The sequence below is a fragment of the Balaenoptera borealis genome, assembly GCF_965194805.1.
Source record: "Balaenoptera borealis genome assembly, chromosome: 11".
NCBI lineage: Eukaryota > Metazoa > Chordata > Mammalia > Artiodactyla > Balaenopteridae > Balaenoptera > Balaenoptera borealis.
Window position 1 is genome coordinate 87,614,530 of NC_138868.1, and position 13,952 is coordinate 87,628,481.

A 13,952-nucleotide genomic window follows, 5' to 3' on the forward strand; every position below is an offset into this window, starting at 1 on the left:
GACAGCCCCTCCCATACGCAACCTCTCCCTCAGACAACCCCTCCCACACACAGCCCCTCCCTCAGACAGCCCCCTCAGACAGCCCTCCACACACACCTCCACCAGTGGACAGGCCCTCCCTCAAACAGCCCCTCCCTCAGACAGCCCCTCACACACACAGCCCCTCCCACAGACAGCCCCTCCCTCAGACAGCCTCTCACACAGACAGCCCCTCCCTCACAGGGACACTCCACACACAGCCCCTCCCAAGGACAGCCCCTCCCTCAGACAGCCCCTCACACACAGCCCCTCCCTCACACAGACACTCCACACACAGCTCCACCAGTGGACAGGCCCTCCCTCTGACAGCCCCTCCCTCAAACAGCCCCTTCCACACACAGCCCCTCCCTCGGACAGCCCCTCCCACACACAGCTCCTCCCACACACAGCCCCTCCCAGAAGATGAAGATGTTCAGCCCTCAAGGTTGTAGGAGTCAACGGGCAAGAAAGGAGACAGCATCCTGTGGAAAGGAGCCGCAATAAATTGAAATGGTCTACCTCCTTGAGAAAAGACCACCTCCTCCTCTCCTTAGGGCTTCTCCTTGGCCTCCAGAGGAGGGAAGGGAAGAGGATTGTGAGATCTGTGGCTCAAACCAAAAGTGGCCCTTGAGTGGGTTTCAAGCTAGAGCACCAGAGTTCCAGACCAATCTGCAGCCATGCAGGAGGCGGTAGAGTGCAGTGAAAAGCACATTAGGCTTGGAGGCAAAAGTTCTGATTGCAGATTTCAGCTTCACAACTTGTTAGGGCTGTGCCCTGGCGTGAGTCACATACTGTTTCTATCGGAGTCACCAGGGTAAAATAGGGATCATCACATACCTGCAGAGCAAATTTATCTCCAAGCTAGCTGAGCCAAGCCTCTGGCCCCTGCCTTTCAGGGCCCCAGTGAGGGCAGACTGTTCTCGGGGAAGGGGGAAGCCAGGTTGCCAGGGGGATGTGTTCATATATAAGCATTTCTGGTAAATTGCCTAAAGAGATCTCAGAAGAAATAAATCTGAATTTCCAAAGCTATAGTCATTTTTTTATGTGTGAGATGAATTTTGCATCATACTAAATGAATATTCACTTTTATATCTAATTGTATGTCTGTTTGCTTTTTCTTAAAGCCCCCTCCCCCTAAATTGTACCAACTTCAAGTCTCATAAAACATGGACCCACCCCTAAAGGCCTCAGAAGGTTGTTTTGTGGATTAAATGAAATGGTCACAAAAGAGTGACTGGCACAGAAAGCTGGAAATAAATGCTTATGAAGTCAAATTCTGAGGTCCCTGCTCAGCACCTCTCTACCCAGGTGAGGTGGGGTAGGAGGAGAAAGGCAGCCAGGAGACCTCCCCCTCCCCCGGGTTGGGAAACAGAGTGAAGAGCTGGCAGGGAGCCTGCAGCTCTCCAGCCAGGGCCCCTCTGGTCAGCCAGGGCCAGATGATATAGTGGTTTGATTCAGTGGATAAACATCCAGTGCAGCTTGCTGGAGGCCCCCAGCCTCATATTACTGTTGACACAGAGCAGATTCCCTTTCTCTAAACCACTGTTTATATTTTAGCCAAGTGTCCTACATAAATCTCCAAACCAACCAGCAGACTCTCTGGCTGCTACAGAAGTGACCAACTAGAAAATAGCCTAATAAGGAGTTTGCTGCAGAAACTGGGGGTATCTCCATATGAAAGGCTGCCTTGGGGGCACTGATCAGGAATCCCTGATAGGAGACCTTCCACAGTGGAGCGCCAGAACAGGGTTGGAGGCAGCTTCAGCTAAAAGAAAGGTTCTTTTAAAGAACTGTGTCTCAACCGGGTTCAGAGAACATTCTGAAGCCCTGGTTCAATAGCTCTAGGAATAAGTAAGTTCATTTGCATCATTTTTTTTTTTAGGTTCCGCATATAAGCGATATCATATGATATTTGTCTTTCTAATAAACTTATTTACAAAACAGAAACAGACTCACAGGCTTAGAGAATGAACTTACTTACCAAGGGGGTTGGGTGAGGCAGGGGAGGGATAGATTGGGAGTTGGGGATTGACACGTACACACTGCTATACGTAAAATAGATAACCAACAAGGACCTACTGCATAGCACAGGGAACTCTGCTCAATATTCTGTAATAACCTAAATGGGAAAAGAATTTGAAAAAGAATAGCTACTTGTATATGTATATTGGCATCACTTTGCTGTACACCTGAAACTAACACAATATTGTTAATCAAGTATACTCCAATATAAAATAAAAATTTTTTTTAAATAAAATTAAAAAATAAATAGTTCTAGGAAATACGTAGGCTTGGTTCCAGTTCAAACTTGTATAGGGGATTTTCAGAAGAAAAATAGAACACAACTTTGTAATCGCTTTGTGGTTCCATAAATTAATATTAGGCCTTGGTTCAGAGCTCAGCACAGTTGTGTGGTAAGCTGTGGTTTGGGGCTCATGGTCTAGCTGAGGTCCTTGATTGGAAGGCCCAACGCTTGGAGAGCTGGGGCTTAAAAGGAGCAAAGGAGCAATCTTCTCCTTGCAGTAGGAGCTCACAGCTGCCTCCAGTTCATCTTGACTCAGCAAGGGGCAGTTCAGAAACTGCTCCCGCATCTATATACACAGGTCTCTATTTCTTTTCTGCCAAAGTCCTGCATGTATCATAAATAGCCCAGTCCAGAGTAGCTGTTATTTTAAATAATAATTTAAAAGAGTAAAAGTCATCCTCAGGGAATGGAGGAGGGGAGAGGGCGTCTTTATATTTAGATATTCTGGACTTGATTATAAATCCTAGAGCTTGGCTGCTCTGTGGGGATCTCACTTCTCTAGGTGGGCCTTCTCTACATGATTAACTCACTACTGCCATCTAGTGGATTTGGAGGCCTCTGATGGTCCAGCTCCTAGGGAAACGATGTTGGGCATGGATCTTGAGAGAAGCTATGCTTAATTAGGGCAGCAAAACTTAGGGTGGCCTGTAGGTAAGATTATGGCTCAGTCAACCTGGCATATCCCCATGTGTAAGTTCTCCTCTTTGACGTAGATTAAAAGAGAAAAAGGAAAAGTTAAAAAATTCAGTGCCAATGGGTCATCAATGTTCTGTAGTTTATTTGGCAATTGAATCAAAACTGCCATGGGGAGGCTTACAAAGACTTAGTCAATGCTAAGGCTCTCCTTGCTCTCCTTGCAGGCTGCAGTGGCCAGACTGGATGATGGATGTGGCTAGGGCGATGGGAGGAAGGCTTCAGCTAGGAAACAGAAACCCAGGTCCTGCAGCGATTCTCAGAGAACTGTGCCAGCCTGTCTGGGCAGCCCTCCGGGCTCAACCCCAGGTGGTGGGTATGCCCTTCCTTGAAGAAGGAGGAAAAAAGGGGCCTGGATCCCCGTAACTTCCCTCTATCAAAGCATCTGACTACCTGGAGTGGTTGTTCTGAGGACAGAGCAGATCAAAGAACTGCTGATCTAGAGTTTTCAGGGAGTTTAAGAAATGGATCAGATCAACTACATCAGGAATCAGCAAATGTGCACAAGTCAGTCTTTAAGATGGACAAGAAACTTGGTATGGGCCAAGACATTTAAATCAACCACCACAAGCTACACAAAGCACTTCGTTGAGGTCTGTAAAGATCTCTGTCTCAGTTATTGTAGCTTCATTTTCTCCTGGGTTACAACCAAGCCCTTTCCCCTGTCTACAGAGGCTATGAGGTTTCTGTCCAAAGCTGGGAATGGACCCAAATCACGACACCCTCCCCAACCCAGGCTTCAGTTTTCTCATCTGGAAAATGAAGGCGTGGGTTTGATTACCCCTCAAATCTCTTCCAGCTGAATTTGAATTCTTCAAATCTAAATTTTCTCTTGTAAGTTTTAGTTGGGTTTCGGCTGAAGTCAGGGTCTGGAGTGGACTGAACTCAGGATCTTTTTCTAATACCTGGAATGTCTTCTAAGGAGTGTGCGTCCAGAACAGGAGGCTTTGGGGACTAGAATATGAACTTGAACGACCATCAAGGGAGGTGTGCTAAAACGATTTTTGTAGAGCTGGCCTACTGATAAGACAGCCTACCTGGGTTCCATCCTGCCTTTAACCCATCGTGTGACCTTGGCAAGTCATTCATTCACTTAAACTTTGCTTTCCAGATCTAAAATTTGAAAATAATAACCCTCTATCTTGTTTCCTTCCCAGGATTGTTGAGGGAGGAAAGGCCTAAACAGATGCAAGAAGCTAAAAAGCTCAATATGGATTTTAAATGCCACTTTTCTGTTTAGGTTGGATTAAATCTATTTAATATTATAAATCTCTTCCAAATGATACCCAACAAACAAACAGCCAAACAGTCCATGTCTGGAAGATCACAGACTTTGCCTTTGAGAAAAAAAGCTAGGCCAAGCCTGAGATAAATCAGTCTTTCTAACCAACAGGGAATTGCTGACCCTCCTCTGAGCCCATTCCTTCCTATCCTTGGAGCCTCGTTGCCTGGAACTGGCATGAGGAGGTGAGGACAAAAGATGGCCTGAAACCCCCTGGCATCTCGCTCTTAGTGGGTGGTAATGAGGAGAGCTGGAACTCACGTTTTTACCTGGAGGATCTGATGCTGCTTCCCCTCCATTGTGAAACCTCTCCATGAAAGAGCAGAGAACCAAAAAAACTGCAAGACGTGATTCATAATTGTCAATAACATTTGTGTCATTTTGATGCTCTAACTCTATTACATTAATTGCTTTCCTCTCTACACTTTATTTTAAGGTGAACATTAATTGATTCCCAACTGTAATCACAATTAGGGTGAGTTATCCTGATTAATGGAAAATGTGATTAATAGGTAGGAAGGTGTAACTGTTTCTCCTTCCCAGGGAAGAGGTGATATATGCTATTATAGCTCTGCTGTAGGCTGCATTTTCCTCAAGAATTCAGAGCTAATGCACAGCTATCCATCACCAAATTCCATTGTTCTGTCCAGTTGACTAGACACAGCTCCCTTCAGCCTAGCCTGTTTCTCCTTGCCCATTGACTGGCCATGCTTCCTTGGGGAACTCTCCTATTCCAGACCCCCAGTGTCTCAGAGATAAGAGAGATGCTGGCATGTCAGCTCTGAATTCTGAATCACAAATTCTGGTGCAGTTAAGATGGGCCAGGTGATGGCTGTGTACATCCAGGGCCATACCCAGAAAAGACAATGAAGTAGGCAGAGGAGGAAAACTCTGTGCCTGGCACATGACAGCTCTTCACCGCATGGCATTTGAAAAGGAGAATGGGCAAATAAAATTTCTCTTCCCTTCCTGTGCCCTTTGTTATCCAGCTCCCTGGCTGTGGGTTGTCCTGCGGTAATTCTGGACTCCCCTCTGCCACCCCACCCTGCCTTATCCTCCTGAAGAGGAGACGCCTCTCCAAACCTCTCTTCTTACACCCAACCTCACCTGCCCTGTGTCCTGCTCTATCGGTGCCTTTCTGGGAGACAGGGTAGTGCATCGGATATACTGATCGGTTTGGTAACCAACAGGGAAATGCTCACCCTCCTTTGAACCCATTCCTTCCTATCCTTGGAGCCTGTTGACTATTACTGTTGATTACTTGGAGCCTGTTGATTACTGTTGACATAATGAACTCTCCCCAGTAATCCTGTAACGGGAACCTTAATACTCCTCTTTGTGACTACTTTATATCCATCATACTTCCTCCCCAGCCTCGTCTCTGGGCAGCGTCCCCTCCTGCCAAGCCATCTCACACACCAGTCACAGATGTCCTATAATTCAGTCTCATTAGTCCAGTGGCATATTCTGTGTAGAAGCTTCAGGCTATTTGGAAAGGAGGACTAAAAGACTTGCTTTGAAGCATCAATGCTTGTGGTGCTTGTTTATTTAGGGCCCCTCATGGAGAATTTTTGTGGGGAGCTTATGTTTGCACTCGCATTATCAGCCACTGATAGTGTCCAAAATTCATACTTCTGTGCCTTTCCCAGGGGCAAGAAGGTCCTTTGCTCTGTCATCTCTCTGGTGGCATTCTGCTCATCCCCCAGGTTTCAGCTTAAACCTAAGATCTTTCCAATCTGGGTGCCCTTCTAGCCAGACGGATCGCACCTCCCTCCCCTGGGCTCAGAGGCACCCTGACCATACCACTAAACGGTCCACACAGAACAGCGGCATCACAACCTTGTAACCCAGATGCTTGCTGCCCCACTTCTGTGCCAGACAAATGTCTGGGCCCCCGCAGACCTTAATGCAGCTTGTACCTGCCCGGAGACAGCCAGCAGAGGGGGCGGGTGGAGACTGGAGTCCAGCTCTCACTCTGCACAAGGGGTGCTCCCTGGCCTGGGGTAAACGTGCCTGCGTGAAGGGAGCCTTTTTCTTTCTAGAAAGGCTATTAGCTATTAGCCCTGGCTGATCAGCCCAGGGGCGCCTCATTTCCTGCAGAGCCCAGAGATGCTGATGAGCTCACAGCTGCCCACTCTGGTTCTGTGGACATGATTCTACTGGCATGACCCTTGGGCATGACCTCAGTTCCTTCACTGTTTTTCATAAATAATCAGTCACACTAAACATTTTGTGGCTTTTCTGTAGACTTTACTGAAAATCTCCTGGGGAAGAAAATGGAGAGTTTTGCGTCTTCCATACCCATAGCACACAGTCTCGCTGATCCACCTGGGCCATTTGTGTTCTCCCCACAAATGAGCGTCATCAGACCTCCTCCTCCTGGCCCTGCCCCTTGCAGCAGCACCACCTTCCCACCCTCCACTCCTGTCCTGTATCTTCTTCCTCCCAGATTCCCCCTCCCCCTTACACCTGTCTTCTGATCCGCGCCCACCCCACCTCCTACTTCAAACTGCAAACTGTCCTCCATCACAGCTCAGCAAAAAGCTGCCAAGATGCACATTTCCTCATTTTACTATTTCCTCCTGTGCCCCACCCTCAGACTAATAACGAGTTTAAAAATACCCTTCTAGGGACTTCCCTGGCGGTCCAGCCGTTAAGACTCGCGCCACCAAGGCAGGGGGCCCAGGTTCGATCCCTGGTCAGGCAACTAGATCCTGCATGCCACGACGAAGATCCTGCACATGGCAACGAAGATCCTGCATGCCGCAACTAAGACCCAGCGCAGCCAAATAAATATTTTTTTTAAATACCCTTCTATTATAATTTATGAGTTAATCTACCAATTCAAATGTGATCTGACTAGATTCAAACTCCAGCTCCTTCACATATTGGCTGTGTGACTTTGGGCAAGTCACTTACCTTTTCTGAGCCTCAGTTTCCTCACTCATAAAATGGAGGCAATTATCACACTACATCAGAGGGTTCAATAACATTCTTATGCAATTATGAGGATTGAATGAGATGATGCACATAAGGAGCTTGGCGTATGTGTTCGATAGATAGGTATTATCATTAGTATATTACTAGGTATTATTATTATTAAATATTAGTGGAATGATTACTGAACATGAGCAGTTGCCATCATGCATGGGGTGATATTAGGTCCATCCCTATCCTCCAGCCATAATCACCAGCAATATTATTTCTCACAGAAAATCATGCCAGGTTTGTATTTACACATGAGACCCAGGAACTGCTTTATCCAAATCATAAGCCAGGATCTTGCCCACACGTGTCAGTTTAGTCCCAGGATTGTACTTTTTTTGTTTTAATTTATTTATTTTTGGCTGTGTTGGGTCTTTGCTGCTATGCGCGGGCTTTCTCTAGTTGCGGCGAGAGGGGGCTACTGTTCGTTGCAGTGCGCGGGCTTCTCATTGAGGTGGCTTCTCTTGTTGTGGAGCACGGGCTTTAGGCACACGGGCTTCAGTAGTTGTGGCACATGGGCTTAGTTGCTCGGCGGCATGTATGATCTTCCCGGACCAGGGCTCGAACCCCTGTCCCCTGCATTGGCAGGCGGATTCTTAACCACTGCGTCACCAGGGAAGTCCAGTCCCGGGATTGTGCCTTTTAAGGATCTGTGGTTGCTGGGTCTTCCTTCAGCCTAAGGGCCTTGCTGCTCTTAACTGGTTTGGTTTCAAAATAGCTCAGCCCTTCCAGACATAGGAAGCTGTAAGCTAGGTCCTGATGGACAGTTAATAGATGCGTGTGGGCATGTGGGCATGTGTGTATGTAAATGTTTAACCACCTCAGAAGAACTGAGATTCAGAGCTGCATTCTTGAAGGATTATGTTACAAGCTGGGGCCCTTCAGCGAAAGCCTTGCTCTGAAGCTGCCATAGAGACAACAGATACATTTTCAATTCAATTCAGATCAACAGATTTTTTATCTACTAAGTGCCCAGCCCTGGGGCAGACAGTCTGATGGATCACCCTGTGTTGCTACAATAATACTGTACAACAACAACAAAATACACAGCAGCTGAGATTTCTTTCTCATGCATTACATTTCTTTCCCACACAGCTGGAGTCATCTGGAGTCAGATGTTCTAAGGTCTGTGGGTCAGCTGGAGACAATGCTTTATGTGTTTCTCATCCTCTGTGGACCCATAAGCTACTCCAGGAATGTTCTTCTCATGGCCTTCACAGAGAGGAAAAGCCCAAGCCCAACCATGCAAGCCTTTGTTTTGTCATATCTACAAATATTCCATTGGCCAAAGCAGTGTTGTGTCCAAACCCCAAGTTAAGGGGCAAGAAGCTATTCTCCACCCACTATTGATACCGAGCAGGGTTCTTGGCCTTCCCCAATCAATAGAAGTTGATAAGAGGCCAGACAAGAAGTTCAGGCAAAGCCTTATTGGGGCCCCTGCTGCAGTAGGGGGGGCACAAAAACAAGTAACAGTTTCCCTTGCTAGCTCCCCAAGGCGGCAGGTGTGGGGGGGCAAGCTGTTTCCTTATAGGGTGACAGTAGGGGTGTGTCCAGGGGTCAGGCCAGAGGGGTGACTTAGGTGGTTTGCCCACCACCCTTTGGTGGTGTTGAGTGCAGGGGGCATGTGCAGTACCCTGATTTTGCCCTTGACACCCTGTTTTGGCTCCTAGCTCTTCAGAAGTGGCAGTTGGGTTTTTTTGGTCTTTTTGTATCTTGTTGTCCATAATTTGCCCCAACTGCACATGCACGCAGTTATTTTCAGTCCCTCATAGTTTCTTTGTATTCTGTTGCTCGAGGAGAGGTGTGTCCAGGTACAGCCCTGCAGCCCTGCAGCAAAGGGTCCCAGGTCCCAGCCTGTCTCAATCTGAGGCCAAACCAAGCACCCAGCCAAGCCCAAAATCTATAGAGTAGGGAAATATACTATCACCAATGGCAGAGAGTGAATATTTCCGCACAATAATCCAGTTTACCTCATGCTTCCATGAGATTCAGTATAAAAGAGAGCTTCATCTGAACCCCAGAAGTGAGTTCAGGCTTTACTAAAAAGAAGAGGTGATTGTACGTTGTGACTGTGATTTTTGTCGTCATTGTTGTTGCTGGCTTATGTTTAGTTATATTTGGGGCAAGCAGATCAAGGAAGGAGCAGGATGAGTGCTCAGAGCTGGTGTTCTGATCCATTCTCTGGATATTTAGAAGCATCTCAATAGCAATACTTAGGTTACAGCTTTAAGTGTTCAAGCAATGAGGTGCTGTTTGAAGTTTCAATTTCTCTTTGCAAGTGTGTGTGTTTTATTCTTTCCAATATGGAGATCATTCTCTTTGAAGAACTTAATCAAGGATTTTTGGCCTAGGGTTACTGAAAATAAAAGCAGAATGTTAAACGTAGGGTCCACAGTTTCATCAGGTTGTCAAAGGCCAGTAATTGGAACAGGGGAATACTATTCTGGCCTTCCACAAAAAGGATTAACAGGAACTTCAGAAACAAAAGCTCAGTGTTGAATCCCAGTAAAAGTCCAGATAAGATCATGAGGGAGATGGTTTCTGAACCCTTATTAAATAAATGGTGGTCGCATTCTCCATGACTCCATTCAAAATATCCAAGCCACATTTGCTTCTTTCCTTTTGGGAAGTCTGTAGATTTTGGTAAGAAATTTGGCATTGATGTCTGTAATACTTTTGTAGTCAGGCTAGAAATATGAGCAATATAATAGTACAATTAGATCAAATCTTTGTTGTTTAAAGTGCTATTTAGGCAATGTTGATTAATGTCACCCTGAAGGTCTACCTCTGGCAAAGGGCCTCAGGACTCTGTCCTTGGCCCTTCCCACACTTTTACCAATTACTTGAATTAAAAAAAAAAATCAGAAAGCATGCTAATCAAGTTTGTGGGTGACACACTGCTGGGAGGGTCACTAAAACGAGTACAAACTCACACTCAGAGAAACAGGTTAGAAGTGATAGAGAACATTTAGCAGAGATAATCACAAAACCCCACATTTAGGCCCTGAAGCAGCACAGGTTGTGGAAGTCATCTGCCTTGAGAAGAGTTTAAGTAGAAAACATCTGGGGATTTCAGAGGGGATTGGAGCTCAGTATGAATCCAAGCTCAGGGTGATACAACTGCCCAGAGAGCTGAGAAAGTCTTAGAAGCCACATTCATAGCAATTATGTTCCAGATCAGAGAAAGTCATAGCCCCACCAGACACGAAGTTGATTCAGGCACTTCTGTCGCCCCAGAAATGACCAAGGATAATTTGATTCTTTAGATAGCTAGAAAGACATTCTCCTCTTCTTTCATTTTTGTCTGATTTCCCTTCCTGGAGCTCTACCTTTAGGCATAGAGGGCATAACATTTGATTTAGCAAATAAGCATTTCATGCATTCAACAAATATTTATTTAGAGCCTATCATATGTAAGCACTGTACTGAACACCTCTTCCAATGCTGGGGGTGGGGTGAGAACCAAGGTAAACACCAGGAGTCCACAATAATGGGGGAAAATGCACAAACACACACATTACAATGTGAAAAATGCTAAAATGATGGTGTTTGCAAAGTGCTGTGTCAACACTGATTTCCCCCATACAAGAAGTATATTCTTGGGCCACAGGAGGAATCTTGTTGTTTTAGAGAGAATCAGAGTTTGAGTCATTTCATTTCCAGGACCAAGCACAGAGTCTGACACAGAGTAGATATTTTCTAAGTAACTGATGAATGGAGGCCTGGGAAGGAAGACTTCCTGGCAGATCTGAGAGCAAGTCCCAACCCCGCCACCTCCCAGCAGTGAGAAGGTGGGCAGGCTGAAGCAACTCACTGAACCTTAGTTTCCTCCTAAGTAAAATAGGAATGACAATCCTTATCTCCCAGGGTTTTTTGCAGATTTAATGGAATGGAACAGGCTAACAGATGTAAAGAACCCATAATGCTGGAAGATACTTGGGCCCTTATAAGAATAAACTTTAGTATTAATTGTCCCTGTGACTCTTCGGCCAGCAAGATCATTACTCTGGACATCACATTTTAAGAAGGGCATTTACAAACTATAGTCTGTTCAGAGAAGAGACCAAAATGAAGGGAAGTCTAGGTAGCAGGAAAGATCAAGGGGCAAAGGAGGTGAAGAAAATTTAAGGGCCTTCCTTGGTGAAGGAAAGAGCCCCAGAAGTCAGCACCAAAAGGGGGAGGAATTGGAGGAGTTCGATTCCAGCTCAGGTAGGGAAGAACATTCGACAATGACAGCTGCCCAGAATACAGTGAGTGACCTCCTCAAGCGAGGAGCCCCCATCGCTGGGACGTCTAAAGCCGAGTCTGGAGGGACATCTGCCAGGGGTGTTCATACCGTCACTTATTTATTCATTAGAGTGCCTACTGTGTGTTCTCATGTTAGTCTAGGGAATTTTGGATTAAAAAGGAAAAATCTTGCCCCTGGATCTAAGGCGCTCACAAAAAGCAAGCGTCTACGTTAATTATGCTCTAAGCTGCTGTGGGAATGCAGAGGATTTTGTAGGAGGGATTTTGCATCTGGGTGTGAGGTGGAATGGGGTGACCCCTACGGTCTCTTGGCTCCAATTATTCTGTGATTCTATGTAAGTCATAATCTCTGTCTGCAAAGCATTTACTCATCTAATCCACAGACCTTCCTCGAAATTAAACCTGGGCCTGGAGACCCAGGCCCCCAATGCTCGAATGGTAATATTCCACAAAAACAATAAAAATGATTCCTGATACCAATAACACACTTCCCCCACTAATCTGCTGGAAGAACTTTTCCATCTATTATAACATCCGAACCTCACATCTAACCTATACATAAGATCATGTCTAAATAGATAAGGAAATAGAACAACAGCAACAATATCTGAGACTCGCCTGAAGTTATCCAGATCGTTCACAGCAGGGCTGGGTAGAACTCAGCTTTCCTAAGGCTCGTTTACTGCTCTTGCCAATGGACCATAATGCATTTAGGGTTCTCCTTTGGTGGCTTTTATCCTGGAAAGTTTCTCTTCCTCTGCCTTCTCCCCTCCTCCCTACTCTGCTACTGCAAGCACAGAATCTGGCAGATGAATGACCTGGCTGATCTCCCAAGTTTTCCTCTGAAATGTAGACCCCGACATCCTTTCCATTTGGCATTCCAAACACAGTCACTGCCGTGTCAGAAGAATATTAACTGTTTAAGCGGTGGACCTCGCCACCAGCCCAGGAGAATGATAAGCACAAGCAGGGAAGGAAGGCACCGCACTGCCTTTGTTCAGCTCTAAGGGAAGATGCATTACCTAGTTTGGGTTGGTGATGCTGTTTTTTAAAAATAAAATATAGGGATTCAGCCTGTGTTGAGAGCGTGAGCTCTATGGGGAAACAACCTTCTCCGAGAGACCAATAAATGTCTGCTTTGGCTTATTTATTTGGCTTTCATTGGAGGTTGAAGCAGCAACCAGTGGCCAGGTCCTGAGGCCAAGACTTCTGCAAATGTTGGGCCATTTGGGATGCTGGCAGTTCCGTTGTCATTTTTTATTCCTCGGAGTGAATCACTCTGACAGCCTAACAAGGCTGCTGAGAGACAGCGTGAGGCCCCTGACAGTTGTCCCATCAGACTGAGTAGCATGCTGTGTCTTCATGGACAGGGAGAAGACCAAGGAAGGATGTGGGTGCCTGAGCGAAGAGTTGCACCGTAGCCTGAGTGCGTCCCACTGCCAGGGGCCCTGGAGGCACCGCGGAGCCACTCCCCAGGCTGGTTTGGAATTCTCTGACTTGACCCATCAGGTGATTTATGTGATTTGCTTCTAGGAATCTCCAGAGAAAATACAAGAAAACCTCTAGGCTTTTATCCATGAAAGATCAGGCTTTGAAGGAATTCCCTAAAAGGAATTTCATATGTTTGGCAATGGCAGTATCATTGGAAGATGATCCACCCCTACACACACCCACATCCGTGCCCCGTCACACACCCACATTTAAGTGCACTTCCTAAGCCCCTTCTCTTGCTTTATTTTTTTCCATAGCACTTAACATTTGCAGAGTCATGTGCTTGTATATTGTCTGCCTTCCCCACTAGAGAACTGGCCTCCATGAAGCCAGGACTTTGTTGCTCATCGCCACAGCCCATCCATAAAACAGTGACAGGAACGTAGGTAGTTCTCATTAAATAGCTGTTTTTTCTCTTGTGGCCTGAAGTCCTAGTACTGTTGGAGATTTATTAACTTAGTTTTCAAAGGCTTCAAAGTTATTAAAATGCAAACATCCCTAGAATAGCACTTTAAGTCTTAATAATAGTTCTCAGCTAATAAATTTTGAGGGCAGGAGACTCTTCCATGACATTATGGAGCATAGATACTTTCTAGAATTATGCTCGAGAGGAAAGCATACAGGTCAGGAGGACCTGAAACAGGAGGGGGAGAAACAGGGAGGAGACAGTAGGTGAAGCCTGAAATGTGGCCTCTTGATGACTTTGCCTATTGGTCCTGCCTAGGAGTCATGTTTGAATGTTTGACTCTCTAGCCTCTCCCAATCCAGCATTAGCTCCCACCACATGTAAGTCAACTCTGGTGCAATGACTCTTTTCCTCTCCTCTCCATTCTCACTATTGACCCCAGAGAGCAAGACCTCATCACCTGTCCCCTGATGTCAATGGCCAGTCCGCTGCCTCCAGTCTCCCCTATGAGCCATGCATACCAC